Source organism: Thalassophryne amazonica, chromosome 1, assembly GCF_902500255.1.
Source record: "Thalassophryne amazonica chromosome 1, fThaAma1.1, whole genome shotgun sequence".
In the NCBI taxonomy this organism is placed as follows: Eukaryota; Metazoa; Chordata; class Actinopteri; order Batrachoidiformes; family Batrachoididae; genus Thalassophryne; species Thalassophryne amazonica.
The window spans coordinates 4,041,554-4,062,680 of record NC_047103.1 but is presented as its reverse complement, the minus strand read 5'-3'; the positions used below and the strand labels follow the sequence as shown (position 1 = coordinate 4,062,680).

At 42.7% G+C, this 21,127-nt stretch overlaps 1 pseudogene; it reads right to left on the bottom strand.

Annotated features, from left to right (window-relative positions):
* The window catches only part of LOC117518874, a 121,939-nt pseudogene that overhangs the window by 81,971 nt on the left and 18,841 nt on the right, over positions 1-21,127 (bottom strand).

The window sequence follows — 21,127 nt, the reverse complement described above, 5'->3', positions numbered from 1 at the left end:
TCAATCTGTGAAGTAAAAACAAAGTATTGATTATGGGGGGTCAGGGGGTGCTCCCCCACAATTTTTTTTAAAAGAGCAAGTTAAATTTTGTATATTCTGGTGAATCTTAATCGGTATGAAGCCCTCTGAAACAAAGAAAACTCACTTCAAACTGTGAAGTAAAAACACAGTATTGATTATGGGGGGTTAGGGGGTGCTCCCCAACAATTTTTTTTAAAAGAGCAAGTTAAATTTTGTATATTCTGGTGAATTTTAATGGGTATGAAGCCCTCTGAAACAAAGAAAACTCACTTCAAACTGTGAAGTAAAAACACAGTATTGATTATGGGGGTCAGGGGGTGCTCCCCCACAATTTTTTTAAAAGAGCAAGTTAAATTTTGTATATTCTGGTGAATTTTAATGGGTATGAAGCCCTCTGAAACAAAGAAAAGTCACTTCAAACTGTGAAGTAAAAACACAGTATCGATTATGGGGGGTCTCGGGGTGCTCCCCCAGAACATTTTTTAACGACCAAGTCAAATTTTGTGTATACTGGTGAATTTTAATGGGTATGAAGCCCTCTGAAACAAAGAAAACTCACTTCAATCTGTGAAGTAAAAACACAGTATCGATTATGGGGGGTCTGGGGGTGCTCCCCCAGAACATTTTTTAAAGACCAAGTCAAATTTTGTGTATACTGGTGAATTTTAATGGGTATGAAGCCCTCTGAAACAAAGAAAACTCACTTCAATCTGTGAAGTAAAAACACAGTATCGATTATGGGTGGTTAGGGGGTGCTCCCCCACAATTTTTTTAAAAGAGCAAGTTAAATTTTGTATATTCTGGTGAATTTTAATGGGTATGAAGCCCTCTGAAACAAAGAAAACTCACTTCAAACTGTGAAGTAAAAACACAGTATTGATTATGGGGGGTCTGGGGGTGCTCCCCCACAATTTTTTTTTTTAAAGGAGCAAGTTAAATTTTGTATATTCTGGTGAATTTTAATGGGTATGAAGCCCTCTGAAACAAAGAAAACTCACTTCAAACTGTGAAGTAAAAACACAGTACTGATTATGGGGGGTCAGGGGGTGCTCCCCCACATTTTTTTTTTAAAAGAGCAAGTTAAATTTTGTATATTCTGGTGAATTTTAATGGGTATGAAGCCCTCTGAATCAAAGAAAACTCACTTCAATCTGTGAAGTAAAAACACAGTATTGATTATGGGGGGTTAGGGGGTGCTCCCCCACAATTTTTTTTAAAACAGCAAGTTAAATTTTGTATATTCTGGTGAATTTTAATGGGTATGAAGCCCTCTGAAACAAAGAAAACTCACTTCAAACTGTGAAGTAAAAACACAGTATTGATTACGGGGGGTCTGGGGGTGCTCCCCCACAAATTTTTTACAAGAGCAAGTTAAATTTTGTATATTCTGGTAAATTTTAATGGGTATGAAGCCCTCTGAAACAAAGAAAACTCACTTCAATCTGTCAAGTAAAAATTCTTTGTCTTGTGTAGTGTTTTGATCTGTTCTAATCAGGTAAATGCACCAAATGAGTGCTGTGTCGCTGTACAGTCAATAAAATACAAAATTAGGGCCTAAAGCAACTGACAACGTTGTTCTGCTGTGCACAAAGTAACACTGTCACCAGTTTTGAAAACGCATGCACACTGAGAAACTCAAAACTGGTGTATTCTAATTTAATTTGTAAAATGCTCTCACTAGTAAAACAAACTTGGGCTGCAACTAACGATTATTTTAGTAATCGAATAATCAGTTTTTTTGTTGGTTTTTTTTGTTTGTTTTTTTACTTACATGTGAGTTTTGCCATTATTTCTTGAAGTGAGTTATTATTAAAAAGCCTTTATCACACAACATCAACGTTTGAGCTTGTAATAAAGTCATGATGTTATATTCTCGTCAAAAACATACCTCGAATAATGTTTTGTTTTATTTTGCACATACATACATCACAACACACCACAAAGAGATTTCCATCAGGTTTCAGCCGATTATGAGCATTTTTAGATGCCTACAGAAACTATCTCAACCACTGACAACATATTACAGCAAGAGTCCACAAAAGTATTTTAAAGGTCTGACTAAAGTGTAATATGTGATCTTTAATAAGTTTTCATTTTCATGAAAAAAGACACAAATGTGCAGTTTACTGCATTTTATTTATTTTTTCTTGTGTAAAAACACAGTTTAGATGTGGTTTGACCGAAACAAATTGTCATTAAACTTAAACAGCTGTATCTAATTCTTGTTTTACATTACTTAGTACACATTTCATTTTATTTTACCTTATGTTTATATTAGTTGTGCATATACTCTGAATCATTTACCGTTAAATTTCACTATCTTTTATTTGGCTAAAAATTACTTGCACCACGGAAAGCACCTTTTTGGAGTTGCACTCAAATCTCGTAATGCAAATTACAATGACAATAAAGGCGATTCTGATTCTTCTGATTATTATTATTAATATGTAAATAAAAATAAATAAATAAATTACAATTCGTAATATAATTGACTCTTTTACGACAACAAACACTAAGCCATTAATCATTTATTATACAGAAAACATGCACACAAACTGTGCTGAGATGCGAACAGCTTAATGCTAACTTTAACATTGAAAACACCATAGACATGCTAATGCGTTAGCATTGGTCCCATTTTTAAGTTATAAAATACATCTATTGTTGGAGTTATTCTGTAGATACACTGTTTTGTTTTATCATGCATGTTTTGTGTTCTCTGCTCTGGTAGAATGTAGTTCTCTCTGCTCTGATAAAGTGTATTGTACTGATGTGATGGGTGAAGGTTACTTAAGATATGTGACATGACGTGTTTCTGCAAGTTGCGGTATCTCTGTGTGCACGCTAAGCTCTTTTTAGGACGTGAAGATGACTCATGCAAGACGCAGCCGAAGCTGAGCAGTAAGATAAAGAATAGAGAATTGAATGTTCCAACCACAGTGTGATTGTGATACATCAGTCCTTTTGTCAGAAGAAGTGTGATTAATCGTTAGATGTCTTAAACACATCTTAACCGAGCCCAAGATTAAAAAGGTTCTGAACATCCTGAATGTACTGTGCAATCAGCAGTTCTGCGGCAACAGCTCACGCGCTATCACTCTTCCCCTCAGGAGCTGTACCGCCCATGTATGTAGGGAAGTCCTAAATAAAAAGAGCCGGAGCGCAGGCCAGACTTTAGTGTAGCTTTGGTGTACAGCCTGACTGCACTACTCGCGAGCTTAAATTGAATTCTATCTCTCACTTGTTTTATTGCCTGGTTGTCTCTTCCTCTTATCAAAGGTACAGTATTCTGAACCCGACAAAGACTGGGGGCTCGTCCGGGATCCCAACAGACCTGACGGATCCAGCGAGCGTGATCGACACCAGAGAAATCCTTGGCCAAGGTAACTCAGACCCTTTGACGGGACTGGCTCAATCCGTTGGCTGGGATCTGAAAGGTTGACGGGATCACCGAGAGGGAAAGAGACCGACGGAGTGTGAGTATAGAATTTGATTCTGATAAAATTGTTGTTGTGAATGGTGGCAGTAGGCTGCGTAAAATAGAAATGTTGAAATAGTGAAATAGTGACAGAAAGTCACGGTTAAACAGGGAAATAAGTGCACAGTGAAAAGGCAGTTAAACCTCGCAGGGATGGTGGAGTCCCCTAATGCAGGACATTAGTTAAATTCCACGGGAGGGCGAGCTCCCCTGACCTAAGAATACGCGTACGGTTATTAAAAGTGTTTCTATGTATTTGTGTAAATAAAATAACTGTGTGTGAGTGTAATAAAAGTGACTGAGTGAGAGTGTGGAGTCACTTCGACTCCCCTCTATGAAAATCTCACAGGAAAGTAAGTAGTAAGTTTTGAGAAGAAGCAAAGGCAAGGCCTTCCCGTGCCCTCCGGCGTGGCGAAAGGGAACGCACTTCTCAGAATAGTTGATTACTACCCTGTGATTGTAACAACACCAGTGGATTAGGACCCTGTAGGGGCAAAACCATCACTGGTCTAAAACATTCTGAAAACACAAAATGGGAAAATCTAACAGTAAAAATGAGAGACCTAAGTCCCGGGACGATCTAAAAACAAAAGATTGGATATACATGAATAAAATTGATCCAAATTCAACAAAACACTTAGATAAGTGGATAAAAGATCATGGATTTGATGGACGCCTGCAGAAAGAGTCATTAACTAAACTAAAGAACAGTATTGAGAAAAAGTGTGGAACAAGTGAGAAAAAGAAGGTCAAGGTGAAATTGTAGCATGGGAAAGAGAAGTTGAGAAACGAAAGAAGGGCCTTAGAGAAGCAAAGGAAAGACAGAAAGAAACAGTAAATGATAAGAAGGAGCAGGGGAACGTGATGTTTCACAGACAAGAAGATAATGAGACAGGGCCTGTGGCTCCAAAAGTAGAAATGGTAGTAAAATTGGATACTACAAAACACAGTCAGCCAGAAGCTGAAATAAAGGAGAATAAACTCTATCCAGATTTACCGCAGGGACAACCCCCATCATATGTAGACCCTACACAACACGTCATGAGAACACGATCCAAAACACTAAAAGATGAAGAAAATCAACCTGGACCATCAGCCCCCACCGGCTGATCAGGAACCAGGTGGATCAGGAGTCTATCCAATGATTCATGTGGCAAATCCACATACGTCAGGACCAAGAACTATTCTTGTGTACCGAACTTGGACACAAGCAGACGTTAAGGCAGCTGTGGAAGGTGTAACTCCCCCACGAGAAGATGTAGCCCAGTACATTATTGACATAACCGCTTTGGTTAAATCCTACAATCTTAGAGGGGATGAAGTTCAACAAGTCATAATGGCAACTGTGACAAAGGATTGGGCTGATGTAAAAGGAGATTGGGATCCTGCAGAGGCAGACCACACTCCATTAGCCCATGATAGTCAGGAATTGGAAGATCGATTGGCCGCACTACTGCTGAGAATTAAGCAGAAATACCAGCAGAAGTCAAATTACACAGAAATAAATCACACAAAACAGAAAGATGATGAACCATTCGAAGACTATCGACATCGAATGGAAAAAGTTTTTAAAGTGCACAGTGGTCTTCTACCACTGAAAAATGATAGCGTGTATGAACAACAATTGAAAAATGCACTCCATGCCAACTCCAGATCAGATATCCGAGCATGGGTAGACAAACACATGATAACGCTCCCAACAGCTGGGTTACAAGAGTATGTAGACCACGCCATACACGCAGAGAGAAATCTGAAAACAAAAAAGGCAGCCCCAAAAAGGAAACAGGTGACTACCTTCTATTCTGATGAGTCTGAATGGCAGGAAGGCCAAGTCTTTTTCCAAGGCAGAAAATTCGGACCACCTCGTGGGCGGGGCCGTTTTAGAGGCCCACCCCGAGGACGTTTTCAATCAAACCCACAGAGGCAATGGAAGCAGGACAGGCAAGGAAATTGGCAGGGCCAAGGCCAGTCAGCTCCCCCAAAGCCCTGGGCTGGAAGGTCAAATGAGTGTTGGGTTTGCAGCAAATTAGGACATTTCACCAAGGACTGCCCACAAAGAACACAGAATCCGCAATGACTAACCGCCCGACAAGCAACATCAACGGGACCTTTAGTCCCTGAGGCAGATCTAAACCTTCAAGATCTGCTGATGAGTGATGTACCTAAACCGGAAGTGACTTTAATGATGAATGGGAAGCATGTTGTTTTCCTATGCGATTCGGGCGCATGTAAAACAACATGTTGCTCATGGCCGGTAGGGTTACAGCCCAGTGATGAAACATTTTGGGTAAGAGCAGCCAATGGGAAGACATGTGCTGTCCCTGTGTCCCAACCCGTGTGGATTCGGGACCCAGAAGGGAAGTCATGTTGCATCTCTGTATTGATGATGCCCCAATGTCCGGTTAATCTTCTCAGACGAGATGGTCTAACTGCATTGGGACTGTCTCTAGTGTCGGACAATGGACTGTTGCGAGTAAAACGACAACATCAGCTGCAGGTCTTTACTTCAGGCTCAAATTACGCCCTAAACTGCTACTATTATTATTTTCCGAAACTACGAGATGCTAGCCCCACCTCTTTTGGTGCATCTGTTCTGTCGTTTGCTAAAACATTGTTGTCTCATCCTGAACAAACACTGGCACTCACCTAAGTGGGAAGGTCCATTCCAAGTACTGCTCACTACACCCACAGCCTTAAAAATAGGAGAAAGACAAACGTGGATACATTTAACACATTGTAAGAAAGTGATCTCTGTAAACCCAGTGTAAGTACGGAAAGTGAGCAAGTCTGATAATAGTGTGTGGCTCTGGTGTTAAGATCCAGGGCAGACACGAAAATCAGCAGAAGAAATTACAAGCCACTGACCAGAAACTTAGGACACTGACTTTAGGGAGATCCTGACTATGTCGCGCCATACACCATTATGGATGAAAACAGCATTGTGCTGCTGGGCATTAGTGTTAGGAGCCATAACAGTCACTATATGGGGAATGCACGTGTGGACACCATTAATGAAAAAGGGAATTGACTTTGGGGAAGTAGAGAACATCACAACCAGAACAGACGAAACTACAAGTGGAAATTCAATCCGCCGCGTTAAACGATATGTGGTTACCTCAAAGGGAGTAACCTGCTACAATCATGGGAGGCAGATACTATGCGGACTAAATCCTTGTGAAGACCAGGAAACATCCTACCAATGGTTTTATGCCTGTTACACCACGCCCAGGATCTATTATGTTGTACAGATACCCTTTTTGGCCCTCAGACAAGATAGCTGGATTGGTGATCCTGGACAATGGCTGGCTTATGATTTCTACATGACTACGGGTTTTCCCCGTGCCAGTCATTGGTGGGGAAATACCTTTCTGACGAATGGCTACCCGTCCGCCTGGCCACAAGATTCCTATGGGTGGACAGACGAAGCGTATAGTTGGAAAAATATCATATCAAACCTAACAGTCAGCGGCCGAACCAAAACAGTGACATTCACAATAAACTCGTTAAAATTCCCGATAAGCAGACCAATCGAAAGGATATGTCACACGTTTGCACTGTATGCATACAAAGCGGGGTATGATCCTTGCTGGAAGATTGTGCTATGCCCAAAGACACCAAATACAAATGCCTCAAGAGACACCACGAATTAAACAATACTGGGTGACCTTCTCCCCGGACCGGGGTCTGTAAGAGCCAAGCAGGCCCGCTTGCATAAAGGGCCTCTGTCAGCAGATGATTGGTTTTTGGTAACTACGGGAATTAGCGGACAAAATAACAATTGGCTCCTGATGGCGGAGCAAGCAGTAAAATCCACAAAACAGGGTGCGTAGTATGTATGGGGCCCCGACCAATTTTACAGGTGATTCCAGCAGCGATATCGGACGACTGCCTATTGGTGGTAATGAAAAATACAACAATACACCGAAACCACAATTGTTCAGTATGGGACCACATTTACCCCATTGCGGCTGCGGTAAAAAACAAACCAATATTCTCAGAAAAGGTAGCTTTGGGAAATTTCTCCTGTATCAAACTGCCCGGAACAGGGAAACCACTGGGAAATCTGAACGAGACTAAGTGGTGTAGTCGAATAATACAGATAAACAGTTCATTTGTACCAGTCAGCCGAAGTGACGTGTGGTGGTGGTGTGGAGATAATAGAATTTTTGACAGATTGCCTAGGAATGTGTCAGGCTACTGTGCTTTAGTGTCCCTACTCCTCCTAGTAAAAGCCATTCACATTTTAGCCAAGGACTTGCTGATGCACCTAAAGTCTGTGGTGCCTGAAAATTGGCATAGAGTAAAAAGAGATTGGAAAGGAGTGGGAGATCCAACATATATTGACGCAATAGGAGTCCCCAGAGGAGTGCCTGATGAGTACAAACTGGCTGATCAGATAGCAGCTGGATTTGAATCCTCCATCTGTTGGTGGTGCTCAATTAATAAGAACGTAGACAGAATAAACTACATCCACTACAACGTGCAGAAATTGGGAAATTGGACAGAGGAAGGTTTTAAAGCGGTACATTCCCAACTGGCAGCCACCTCACTGATGGCCTTCCAGAACCGCATAGCCCTGGACATGCTACTCACTGAGAAAGGAGGAGTCTGTGCAATGTTTGGAGAACAGTGTTGCACATTCATACCGAACAACACAGCAGCCGATGGAAGCCTGACCCAGGCCATTGAGGGCCTGCGGACACTGAACAAGAAGATGAAGGATCACAGCGGCATTAATGCCGAATTCTGGGACTCGTGGCTGGACGTGTTTGGGAAGTATCGCACTTTGGTCTCCTCTGCGCTTATATCTATAGCAGTTTTTGCTGCAATTCTAACCTTGTGTGGATGCTGTTGTATTCCTCGTCTACGTGGTCTAGTCAATAGAAAGACAACCACTGCTATCTCACCAGCCAGACAGGATTCAGCTCAGGCATACCCCCTTCTGGGTAACCATCCAGGCGATGACGATGATGAAACTGATGAAGAAGACGACCAAGACCACTATCTTCCAGATCTGTTCCCTGATCCAGGTGATTATGGTGAACCTGACGATGACCTCAACACCAACGATAAGACCTCCCGAGTGTAAATGTATTCTTACCATTGTTTAATGACCCTGCAGCTGAAAATCTGAATAAGAAGTGGTTGCTTAGTAACAATTGTTTACTTTTAGGTGAAGATGTAATACCGTTGGAATGCATGATAAACAGGGGGGAAATGTTGGAGTTATTCTGTAGATACACTGTTTTGTTTTATCATGCATGTTTTGTGTTCTCTGCTCTGGTAGAATGTAGTTCTCTCTGCTCTTATAAAGTGTATTGTACTGATGTGATGGGTGAAGGTTACTTAAGATATGTGACATGACGTGTTTCTGCAAGTTGTGGTATCTCTGTGTGCATGCTAAGCTCTTTTTAGGACATGTGAAGATGACTCATGCAGGACGCAGCCGAAGCTGAGCAGTAAGATAAAGAATAGAGAATTGAATGTTCCAACCACAGTGTGATTGTGATACATCAGTCCTTTTGTCAGAAGAAGTGTGATTAATCGTTAGATGTCTTAAACACATATTAACCGAGCCCAAGATTAAAAAGGTTCTGAACATCCTGAATGTATTGTGCAATCAGCAGTTCTGCGGCAACAGCTCACGCGCTATCACTCTTCCCCTCAGGAGCTGTACCGCCCATGTATGTAGGGAAGTCCTAAATAAAAAGAGCGGGAGCGCAGGCCAGACTTTAGTGTAGCTTTGGTGTACAGCCTGACTGCACTCCTCGCGAGCTTAAATTGAATTCTATCTCTCACTTGTTTTATTGCCTGGTTGTCTCTTCCTCTTATCAAAGGTACAGTATTCTGAACCCGACATCTATCAACTGTTTTAAAGACCATAACATGTCAGTTTAATATAAAAAAGGTAAATATTACTCACAGACATATGCTCTTTAGGGTTTTAGCGGGGGAAAATTAAGATAAAGCGACAAACCATCGAAGCAGAGTCGGATCATTGGTTCAAAGCAAAGCCACACCTCGCTCTGCTTGGGGAGTGTCTGCCAATGTTCTCACAAAGACAGACAGGAGAAGGACTGTGGCTCATGGCAAGCAGTAAACAGAGGGGAGATGAGTGAAAATTCACACAGTCCCTTCCTCCGCAGTCCACGTTGACTTTGGTGCTGCATTGATTAGAGCAGAATGGGATGTTGCTTTGACAGTGAGACTATCATATTTCAGCCCCAAAACACGCATGACACCACGTGCACACGCGTATGTGTGGTTAAATTTTCCAAATGACGGAAATCTGTCATGGTGACGGAGAACTTTAACTCATGCACTATGGCAACCACAAAAGCCCAACAGGAACCCTGAACATGAGACAAGTTATAGGGCTCTGATGAAACAAGAAGTCCTCCAAGGCGCTGTGAAGGCTGAAGCAGGTCCTCCGACCCTGATCGTCTGGGAAATTGGATCAGGCTAAGGACCTGTCAAGGTCTGTGTGTTTGTTGGTGTGCAACGGAATTCCCATGTTAAATGAACCAACGCACAGGCGTCTCTAGATCTACCCTGGATGCAGACTTTCTACACCTCCACCATCCCATCAAGAGACAATCCTCCTCGCCACCAAAGGGTTGCCACGACGCGACTGTCCTGTTTAGATTATCCCCAGTCTGCAGTGACTAAATCAGAGGATTCGCATTTTGTGGATCATGATTTATTATCATGACACAAATTTTTGGAAACATTTAAAACTTTATAAATGGCTCGCGATGTTGTACCGCAGCTTACACCCAACTTCAGGCCCGACTGGATATCAGATTTTATTTATTTATTTTGACCTAAAACTGTAGACAATCAGGTATAAAAATCAGCTCTGTGAGACCAAACTCGTATCCAGATCCGCCTCAAATCCTCATCACTGCTTCCTCTCCACAAAATCTGCATACAACACGTAGCGTTTGCTATTTTTTTTATGAATTACTCAGTGACTGTAAAAACTCTGCTCTATGAGAGCATAAACTCTTCCACAAACAGATTAATAAACTATGCCACTCACTTTTTGTCTAGTTGCTATGGTTACGGGTCACCACTGTGGATTGTTGTTCTCCATCTTGGTCCATGTTGGGCCTCCCCACAGTCTGCACATCCACCTTCACTATCTCCTCTGTTGTACAACCTTCATCCTGGTTCCATGTGCACCCCACGGGTCCCCTGCCCTCCGTACCCATGGTCTGTCCACATCACATCACCCTTCTCCGTACCCCAGATCTGCTCATTTGGATCCTGTCTTTCCTTTTCCTCCAAGACAGACTCTCCTCCTGCTTTTCATTAGAACCACCGTCTCACATCCATACATCACTCCAGGCTGAACCCACGCCTGATCAGTCTCTTCCAGGACACAATTTAATCACACCGCCACCCTTCTCCGTCCTGAAGACATCTGACACGCCCCTTTTTCATTTCTGCTTCACGATCACTATTTCTTTGGACTGTTGATGTTAAATTCCTTCACTTGTAGCAAATCCACTCCAGCAGTCTGGAAACAGAAACTACGAGTCGTTATTAGTACTTGATGCTGGTGTTTAATAAATTATGAAATCAATGAGGACGGTCCTCATTGATTTCAGAATTTATCCCTCTCAGAGGACGGACAGTTTAAAGTCCACCTGCTCGTCCAGCGGTGCCCCGACCTTCTCCTTACGGGGACTAAAGACAGTAACGGCAGCAAATAAAACATTTTGGGCTCCATAAAACACACTGCAACATGAAGCATAATCAACTGACATTTTACCATGACTTCAACAATCAAACATTATATGTTTACCTGCAGCTCAACAGCGGGAATCAATAACATTTGCTTTGATTGGAGGCAACATTTCTCCTGACATTCAAATTCAATAAAACTACGCTGCCGACACCCACCACTGACCCGCCACACGCTAATGATGTCAGTGTGCGACCCTGTGTTACACTCACTCAGTACAGCGGCGCAGGTGGGCGGGTTTCTCTCAGCAAATGCAGTTATTGCGCGACGCCAGGGGTCTGACCTCATTTACAACCAAGCAGGAAGAGCCAAGGAGGCCCATTAGATGTTCCAACAGCCGCCAATCAGCTTGTTGGGAGGTACCATTTAATTACCCACGACTGAAGAAAACTTTATCAGAAAAAAAAAAGAGGCAATTTTATTGATGAAGCAAAATGAAATCGGCAAAAGCCAAGGACACATCCACACAGTGCCTGGCCACAGCAGATAAAAGGCTACGCTGGTCTTCCTGGGCCTGGGTCTGTGCCAGTCCGGACCCAGGTGGTGGACACAGCAGTGCGTGGCACCAGTGCGTTCTTCCACCAAACACTGAAAAAAAGAAGAGCACTCACCAGATCTCTGCCAACAGAGGTGTGCGCTCACTTATCACTTGTAGCTAATGTGAGCGTAGGAAGGAAAACTACGGTGGCTGGGAAGTTCAAAAACACTTTTAGAAATGGCAGAACACATTCCAATGAAGGTTTGTATGTGTGGAACAAATGTTATTTTTTGCTTATTATGTGGGAGTCACGTTTAATTTAAACTGATGGTTTATCAGAGCGAAGTGTGTTTGTGATGGTTGGACACACAGCACATTAAAACACAAACTAAGCCACAGAATGTAAAGTCAGAATCTTTAACAAAAGCCCTGGATTTAAAATCAGGAGATTTCATATCTGCCCCATCCCCACAAATCAGTCATACAAAGTGTTGGAGGACCACCCAAGTACATCCTGATGCTAAGTATGAATGAAACTGGTCAACTGGTTCTTGAGATATCATGCTAACAAGCGAAAACGGACTGACAGACGGACAGACATGCTGATTGCTTTATCTCTTTCATATTGGGGGTAAAAAGGTTTATCTGTGGTGCATTTTGAGAGTTTCCAGGTTCTCTGCAGCTTAGGGAACAAAAAGAAGACTATTTATCTCTGAGGGGCAATTCAAGTCTCAGAGCAAAAACATTACACCAGATTAGCATCAGTGTAAAACAATCAAAGAACCTTGAGAACTGAACTCTGAACCCACTGTGCTTGGAACCCTGACTTCTAAATTTCCCCACTGTGGGACAATAAAAGATGATCTTATCTTAATGACAGCTGTCGTGATTTGGAGCGAGTGGAAGCGTGGTTAGAGTTGTCTCTGTAGCAGCGCGGCGTGCCGTTAGCAGTTTGAAGCATATGAACGCATTTGAGTTCCGCTGACACAAAGCGAGGAGTTGACTTTGAAACAGCAGATGAGACTCAATAGGTGACGTGTCCCTGCGTGGACTCCAAGTGGGACAGTAATTGCAGACTGTGGCACAGAATGTGGACAGCTCCCTTGTTATTAATGAAAGCTAATGAAGGTCATAGCTCTCCGTCCATTGGAGGGATGGAGGGATGAGGGCAGCATGGAGCAGACGACAGGATGGCTTCATTTAGACTTGGACATCTACTGTTAATATATTTCTGAGTCGATGTCTCATTAGGGAAGCTTTGTGATTACATCAGGCTGCCCAGCTTCACCAAAAATAACTCCACCTTCCACCCGGGAGCCACTGAACAAGACAGAAACACTCACACCTATCCTGGCTTGGATGCTAATTTATCAGAGTGACATCAATCATTTTGAAAAGTCAAAACTGAACTATGGCAACAATATTTTAAATCCAATTCAATTTAATTCAGTTTATTTCATTTATATAGCACCAAATCACAACAACGTTGCCTCAAGGTGCTTCACACAAGTAAGGTCTAACTTTACCAACCCCCAGAGCAAGAACACAGGAGACAGTGGTATCCAGTTTCACTCACAGCAGTTCCCGAGGTTCTCTGGAGTCACTGTTACTTCAGGAGTCTACATGAACACTCAACTCGAGTTCAACAGTGACTAATGCTGTGTCGGGACCACTCACCTCTGGCAGGCTTACAAAATAAAAACAAACATGCACGTGACATTCAGTGTGTAAGACTGGAGCTGGAATAACGAGCAACATGAGTATTTTAGAAAACACACCCAAGACTGGAGTCACAGACAGTTTCCATGACAGCTGGTGTTCTGGCAAAATCTAATGTTGAAGTCACATATACAAGACTGTTTTATGATGTCACAAAGGCACTGTGGTACATGAGTATTGATGGTGGCAACATTGTTGTGGGACGGTTGAGCATATGTGGTACAACTTTTTTTTTTTTTTTAGAAAAACGACATGACTGCGGCAGGACTGTCGTCCACATGCTGTTTGTCATGAAATGGTTTTTTCCCTCAAAAAACATTGCAACAATCGCCGACATGGGCACCCCTGTGGTCCAGTGCAGCACCACTCTGGTCCACTTCTTTAAAACCAGTCTCTGCATTTTAGACTGGCAAGAGTTCTTCAGGATACACTTTGCAACAGATTTTCAGCACCAACCCCCATTTGTCTGCAGCAATTGTCACAATCTTTCGTGCACACCTGTGACATTTTGTCTGGAACCTGTGGCAGGGTGGTTGGTCTTAACCCCTGGTGTTACTGGACCCTCATCATAAAGGCTTTACAAAGCTGAGTCCAGAGAATCAAGGACTCATTTGCCTTCAGAGGATTCAACCAATGGTCAGGTCTGTAAATTTCATCCAATCAAATGTGATGTAATATGACATATAAATATAACCCCTGGCAATAATTATGGAATCACCGGCCTCGGAGGATGTTCATCCAGTTGTTTAATTTTGTAGAAAAAAAGCAGATCACAGACATGACACAAAACTAAAGTCATTTCAAATGGCAACTTTCTGGCTTTAAGAAACACTATAAGAAATCAGGAAAAAAATTTGTGGTAGTCAGTAACGGTTACTTTTTTAGACCAAGCAGAGGGAAAAAAATATGGAATCACTCAATTCTGAGGAATAAATTATGGAATCACCCTGTAAATTTTCATCCCCAAAACTAACACCTGCATCAAATCAGATCTGCTCATTAGTCTGCATCTAAAAAGGAGTGATCACACCTTGGAGAGCTGTTGCACCAAGTGGACTGACATGAATCATGGCTCCAACACGAGAGATGTCAATTGAAACAAAGGAGAGGATTATCAAACTCTTAAAAGAGGGTAAATCATCACGCAATGTTGCAAAAGATGTTGGTTGTTCACAGTCAGCTGTGTCTAAACTCTGGACCAAATACAAACAACATGGGAAGGTTGTTAAAGGCAAACATACTGGTAGACCAAGGAAGACATCAAAGCGTCAAGACAGAAAACTTAAAGCAATATGTCTCAAAAATCAAAAATGCACAACAAAATAAATGAGGAACGAATGGGAGGAAACTGGAGTCAACGTCTGTGACCGAACTGTAAGAAACCACCTAAAGGAAATGGGATTTACATACAGAAAAGCTAAACGAAAGCCATCATTAACACCTAAACAGAAAAAAACAAGGTTACAATGGGCTAAGGAAAAGCAATCGTGGACTGTGGATGACTGGATGAAAGTCATATTCAGTGATGAATCTCGAATCTGCATTGGGCAAGGTGATGATGCTGGAACTTTTGTTTGGTGCCGTTCCAATGAGATTTATAAACATGACTGCCTGAAGAGAACATGTAAATTTCCACAGTCATTGATAATATGGGGCTGCATGTCAGGTAAAGGCACTGGGGAGATGGCTGTCATTACATCATCAATAAATGCACAAGTTTACGTTGATATTTTGGACACTTTTCTTATCCCATCAATTGAAAGGATGTTTGGGGATGATGAAATCATTTTTCAAGATGATAATGCATCTTGCCATACAGCAAAAACTGTGAAAACATTCCTTACAAAAAGACACATAGGGTCAATGTCATGGCCTGCAAATAGTCCAGATCTTAATCCAATTGAAAATCTTTGGTGGAAGTTGAAGAAAATGGTCCATGACAAGGCTCCAACCTGCAAAGCTGATGTGGCAACAGCAATCAGAGAAAGTTGGAGCCAGATTGATGAAGAGTACTGTTTGTCACTCATTAAGTCCATGCCTCAGAGACTGCAAGCTGTTATAAAAGCCAGAGGTGGTGCAACAAAATACTAGTGATGTGTTGGAGCGTTCGTTTGTTTTTCATGATTCCATATTTTTTTCCTCAGAATTGAGTGATTCCATATTTTTTTCCCTCTGCTTTGTCTAAAAAAGTAACCGTTACTGAATGACACAATTTTTTTTCCTGATTTCTTATAGTGTTTCTTAAAGCCAGAAAGTTGCCATTTGAAATGACTTTAGTTTTGTGTCATGTCTGTGATCTGCTTTTTGTCTACAAAATTAAACAACTGAATAAACATCCTCCGAGGCCGGTGATTCCATAATTTTTGCCAGGGGTTGTATATTATTCCACTCATATTATATATATATATATATATATATATATATATATATATATATATTGTGATGGTAAAGCACAAACCAAACAGATCAGTAACCTTTGCACGAGGTAAGAGGGTGCATGTGTGGTGCGCACATGCTCTCGTGTGCGCACACACACACACACACACACGCACACACACACACACACACACGCACACACTGAACTCAGCAGGCTATTTAGTACCTGAAGCTCAGGCCTCCAGTGAACCTTAAGCAAAGAATTGAAAGTAAAGAATGAAAAACCAAAAGCAGCAGGACAGTGATGGATTTACTGTTCGACACACACAGACAAACTGAGACGTCCACCCACCTCAGCCGAACAGACGGACTCTGGTGATCCAGAAGAAACAACGAAGTGGAGAAGCAGACGACAGTGAAGGCGGACAGAGGGATTGGGAAGGGTCAGCTCTGGGTCACAGGCTGATACATCCCAGAAGGACTCTTCTGCAGGTATGAAGACGCCAGGAAGAAATCGACACACAGGAGCGTCAGAGGCCTTGATCCACCGAGCAGAAAGGACAGAGACACAAAAAAGTCAATCAGCAGCTCACAGCCATCATTCAAAGACACAATGCAAGCGATCCTGCACCGTGCCAATATCCAGCTGCAGACAGGATCAAGAACACGGGGCTGCGAGTGCTGAGTGCCACACTTCAATGTCAGTGAGCAGCTCCCAACTTACAGACCACCAGAACCCCGTCCTCATTATACCTCTACACGTGTACCAAATCGACACACGGATCCATACATCTGGATCAGCGGTGGTGAACCCAAAAGAAACTCATTTTTAGATGATACGTAGAAACCCCGAGTCTAATCTGTGGAACATTTTGAAAAGGTTGTGTTTGTTATATAGACTGTGCTAAGTAAACTAAGTACTGAGGGTTGAGGAGACTGGGCATGATTTGGATGAGCAAAACAGAAGGATTCAGATGGATCAGATGCCACAGAGAGTCGGTGTGAAGAGCCACAGCCAAACAATGATACCCAGCACTCCTCCGAGACTTCGTCCTGTCAGCTTGGACTAAAGGAAAATCCTCGTTACTGATCAATCTGTCCAGCTCATACACCAATATTTCTACACTTCTGAGGACCAAAATTCTTGGGTCTCGGACTTGCAGTATGAGGACCAGATAGTTCTTTTTCACTGGCATGCCAACATTCAGTGGACCAAACTGTTTTCTGAGATCTGATTTCATGGTGTGTTACTGAAGAAAGGAAACTTGCAGAGGAACGGGCAGGAGGAAGGAAGGAGGGTTTCTCTGTCTCAAGTACTGGCCTGTACCCCAATCTAAGGGTTCAGACTGGGGTTGAGAATCCGGCTAGAGCCAGATTCAAGCTGGACTGCAGTGATCAGACCTGTTTTTCAAATCCAGCTCATCCTACACATGTGACCAAACTCATTTCGGCTCAAGACGAAAGAGGTGTGCCTGAAAGTGAGAGTGAGGGAGTGTGTGCATGTGTATCCGGACATGGGAGCGTCGGTGTGTGTGACACACGGAAGAGAATGCACTCGGTGGATTTTCTTGGCAAGAAGGCGGCAGAGAGGAAAAAATGATGTTTACGTTCCTCGCTGTTGCAGGCACACTGAACACCAGCACAGCGGAGAGGACGCTGTTGGCGTTTGACGTCATGATCCCTGAATTAACGGGGTTCTAGCCACATTTGTGTTTAGACCTTGATGAATCTCGCTCAAATCCAGTTTAAATCCAATTTGCAAAGCTCACATTCAGAAAAAAATCCTATTCAGTTCAAGCCAGATTGCCAACCCCAGTCTGCACGGGGTCAAACCTTTTTGAGTGAGTTGATATCTACTTCATGTCGTGATGCGTCACGGTACGCACAATGTGCTGTAGCAATTTCAAGTTCAAAAGCAAAAATGGCATCATGACGTGCTGTGTCATGTCGTGATGGGTGGAACACTTTTCACGCCAAAAGGCCAAGGTCTGCCAAAAACTGCAGTTTAGAGCTGAAAACAAACCATTATTTTGATAATCGATTAATCTGTTGACTACTGCTAATTTCTGCATTCTTCTCAATTCACTTTATGTTTCACTTGAGTTTACAACCCCAATTCCAATGAAGTTGGGACGTTGTGTAAAATGTAAATAAAAACAGAATACAATGATTTTCAAATCCTCTTCAACCTATATTCAATTGAATACACCATAAAGACAAGATACTTAATGTTCAAACTGACAAACTTTATTGTTTTTGTGCAAATATTTGCTCATTTTGAAATGGATGCCTGCAACATGTTTCCAAAAAGATGGGACAGTGGTATGTTTACCACTGTGTTACATCACCTTTCCTTCTAACAACACTCAATAAGCATTTGGGAACTGAGGACACTAATTGTTGAAGCTTTGTAGGCGGAATTCTTTACCATTCTTGTTTGATGTACAAATTCAGTGGTTCAACAGTCCCCGGGTCTCCGTTGTTGTATTTTGCGCTTCGTAACGTGCCGCGCATTTTCAATTGGCGACAGGTCTGGACTGTAGGCAGGCCAGTCTAGTACCCGCACTCTTTTACTACGAAGCCACGCTGTTGTAACACGTGCAGAATGTGGCTTGGCATTGTGTTGCTGAAATAAGCAGGGACGTCCCTGAAAAACACGTTGCTTGGATGGCCGCATGTGTTGCTCCAAAACCAGGATGTACCTTTCAGCATTGATGGTGCCATCACAGATGTGTAAGTTGCCCGTGCCATGGGCACTAACACACCCCCATACCATCACAGATGCTGGCTTTTGAACTTTGCACTGGTAACAATCAATCAATCAATCAATCAATTTTTTTTATATAGCGCCAAATCACAACAAACAGTTGCCCCAAGGCGCTTTATATTGTAAGGCAAGGCCATACAATAATGATGTAAAACCCCAACGGTCAAAACGACCCCCTGTGAGCAAGCACTTGGCTACAGTGGGAAGGAAAAACTCCCTTTTAACAGGAAGAAACCTCCAGCAGAACCAGGCTCAGGGAGGGGCAGTCTTCTGCTGGGACTGGTTGGGGCTGAGGGAGAGAACCAGGAAAAAGACATGCTGTGGAGGGGAGCAGAGATCGATCACTAATGATTAAATGCAGAGTGGTGCATACAGAGCAAAAAGAGAAAGAAACAGTGCATCATGGGAACCCCCCAGCAGTCTACGTCTATAGCAGCATAACTAAGGGATGGTTCAGGGTCACCTGATCCAGCCCTAACTATAAGCTTTAGCAAAAAGGAAAGTTTTAAGCCTAATCTTAAAAGTAGAGAGGGTGTCTGTCTCCCTGATCTGAATTGGGAGCAGGTTCCACAGGAGAGGAGCCTGAAAGCTGAAGGCTCTGCCTCCCATTCTACTCTTACAAACCCTAGGAACTACAAGTAAGCCTGCAGTCTGAGAGCGAAGCGCTCTATTGGGGTGATATGGTACTACGAGGTCCCTAAGATAAGATGGGACCTGATTATTCAAAACCTTATAAGTAAGAAGAAGAATTTTAAATTCTATTCTAGAATTAACAGGAAGCCAATGAAGAGAGGCCAATATGGGTGAGATATGCTCTCTCCTTCTAGTCCCCGTCAGCACTCTAGCTGCAGCATTTTGAATTAACTGAAGGCTTTTTAGGGAACTTTTAGGACAACCTGATAATAACAATCTGGATGGTCTTTTTCCTCTTTTGTCCAGAGGACACAATGTCCATGATTTCCAAAAACAATTTGAAACGTGGACTCATCAGACCACAGCACACTTTTCCACTTTGCGTCTGTCCATTTCAAATGAGCTCGGGCCCAGAGAAGGCGGCGGCGTTTCTGGATATTGATGTTTGACTTTCAGTTTGCATGGTAGAGTTTTAACTTGCACTTGTAGATGTAGTGACAAACTGTGTTAACTGACAATGGTTTTCTGAAGTGTTCCTGAGCCCACACGGTAAGATCCTTTACACAATGATTTCGGTTTTTAATGCAGTGCTACCTGAGGGATCAAAGGTCACGGGCATTCAATATTGGTTTTCAGCCTTGCCGCTTACGTGTAGACAGTTCTCTAGATTCTCTGAATCTTCTGATTATATTATGGACTGTAGATGATGAAATCCCTAAATTCCTTGCAATTGAACATTGAGAAAAATTGTTCTTAAACCGTTGGACTATTTTTTTCATGCAGTTGTTCACAAAGTGGTGATCCTCACCCCATCTTTGCTTGTGAAGGTCTCAGCCTTTTGGGGATGCTCCTTTTATACCCAATCATGACACTCGCCTGTTTCCAATTAACCTGTTCACCTGTGGAATGTTCCAAACAGGTGTTCTTTGAGTATTCATCAACTTTTCCAGTCTTGTGTTGCCCCTGTCCCAGTATTTTTGAAACATGTTGAAGGCATCCATTTCAAAATGAGCAAATATTTGCACAAAAACAATAAAGTTTATCAGTTTGAACATTAAATATCTTGTCTTTGTGGTGTATTCAATTGAATATAGGTTGAAGAGGATCTGAAAATTATTGTATTCTGTTTTTATTTACATTTCACACAATGTCCCAACTTCAATGGAATTGGGGTTGTATGACACATGAGCCTAGGCTAAAACCCCTTTGACACCGGCGTATTTGTAGAGCTGATTATTGTGGCATATCGGCTACGACGAGTTGAGCAGCTCGCCGCCCACTTTTAGCAGCTCTACGTCAGGTTTTGGCTCCCTACGCAGCAGTATGTTGAGGGCTACGCGCGTAGGACAGAAGAAATTAAACATGTTGAATTTTTTTCAGCGTAGAGCGCTGGACACAGTTTTAAGTAGGTCTGCGCAGCACAGCGTTACTGCATGCAAGTCTGTGCAACACGGCGCTCCTGTACACAACCAAAAACTGAGTGCTGCATCCAGAGGAATCAACTGAAGAACATGAGAACATGATCATACAGCTAACAGCGCCTGTGTGTTCAGAACAGGGAATCGAACATCAACTCGGAAATCCAGAAACACAACAGAAACAGCAGGTCGGTCAGTGACTCACTCTCTGTTGTGCTCTGCCTCTCTCTCTCTCTCTCTCCGTCGTTCTCTCTCTCTCTCTCTCTCTCTCCCTCCGTCGTGCTCTCCCTCACTCTCTCTCTCTCTCTCTCTCTCTCTCTTTCTCTCTCTCTCCGTCGTGCTCTCCCTCACTCTCTCTCTCTCCCTCTCCCTCTCTCTCTCTCACTCTCCCTCTCTCTCTCATCTTCTCTCTCTCTCCGTCGTGCTCCTCTCTCACTCTCGCTCTCCGTCTCTCCTCTCTCTCTCTCTCTCCATCTTCTCAGCTCTC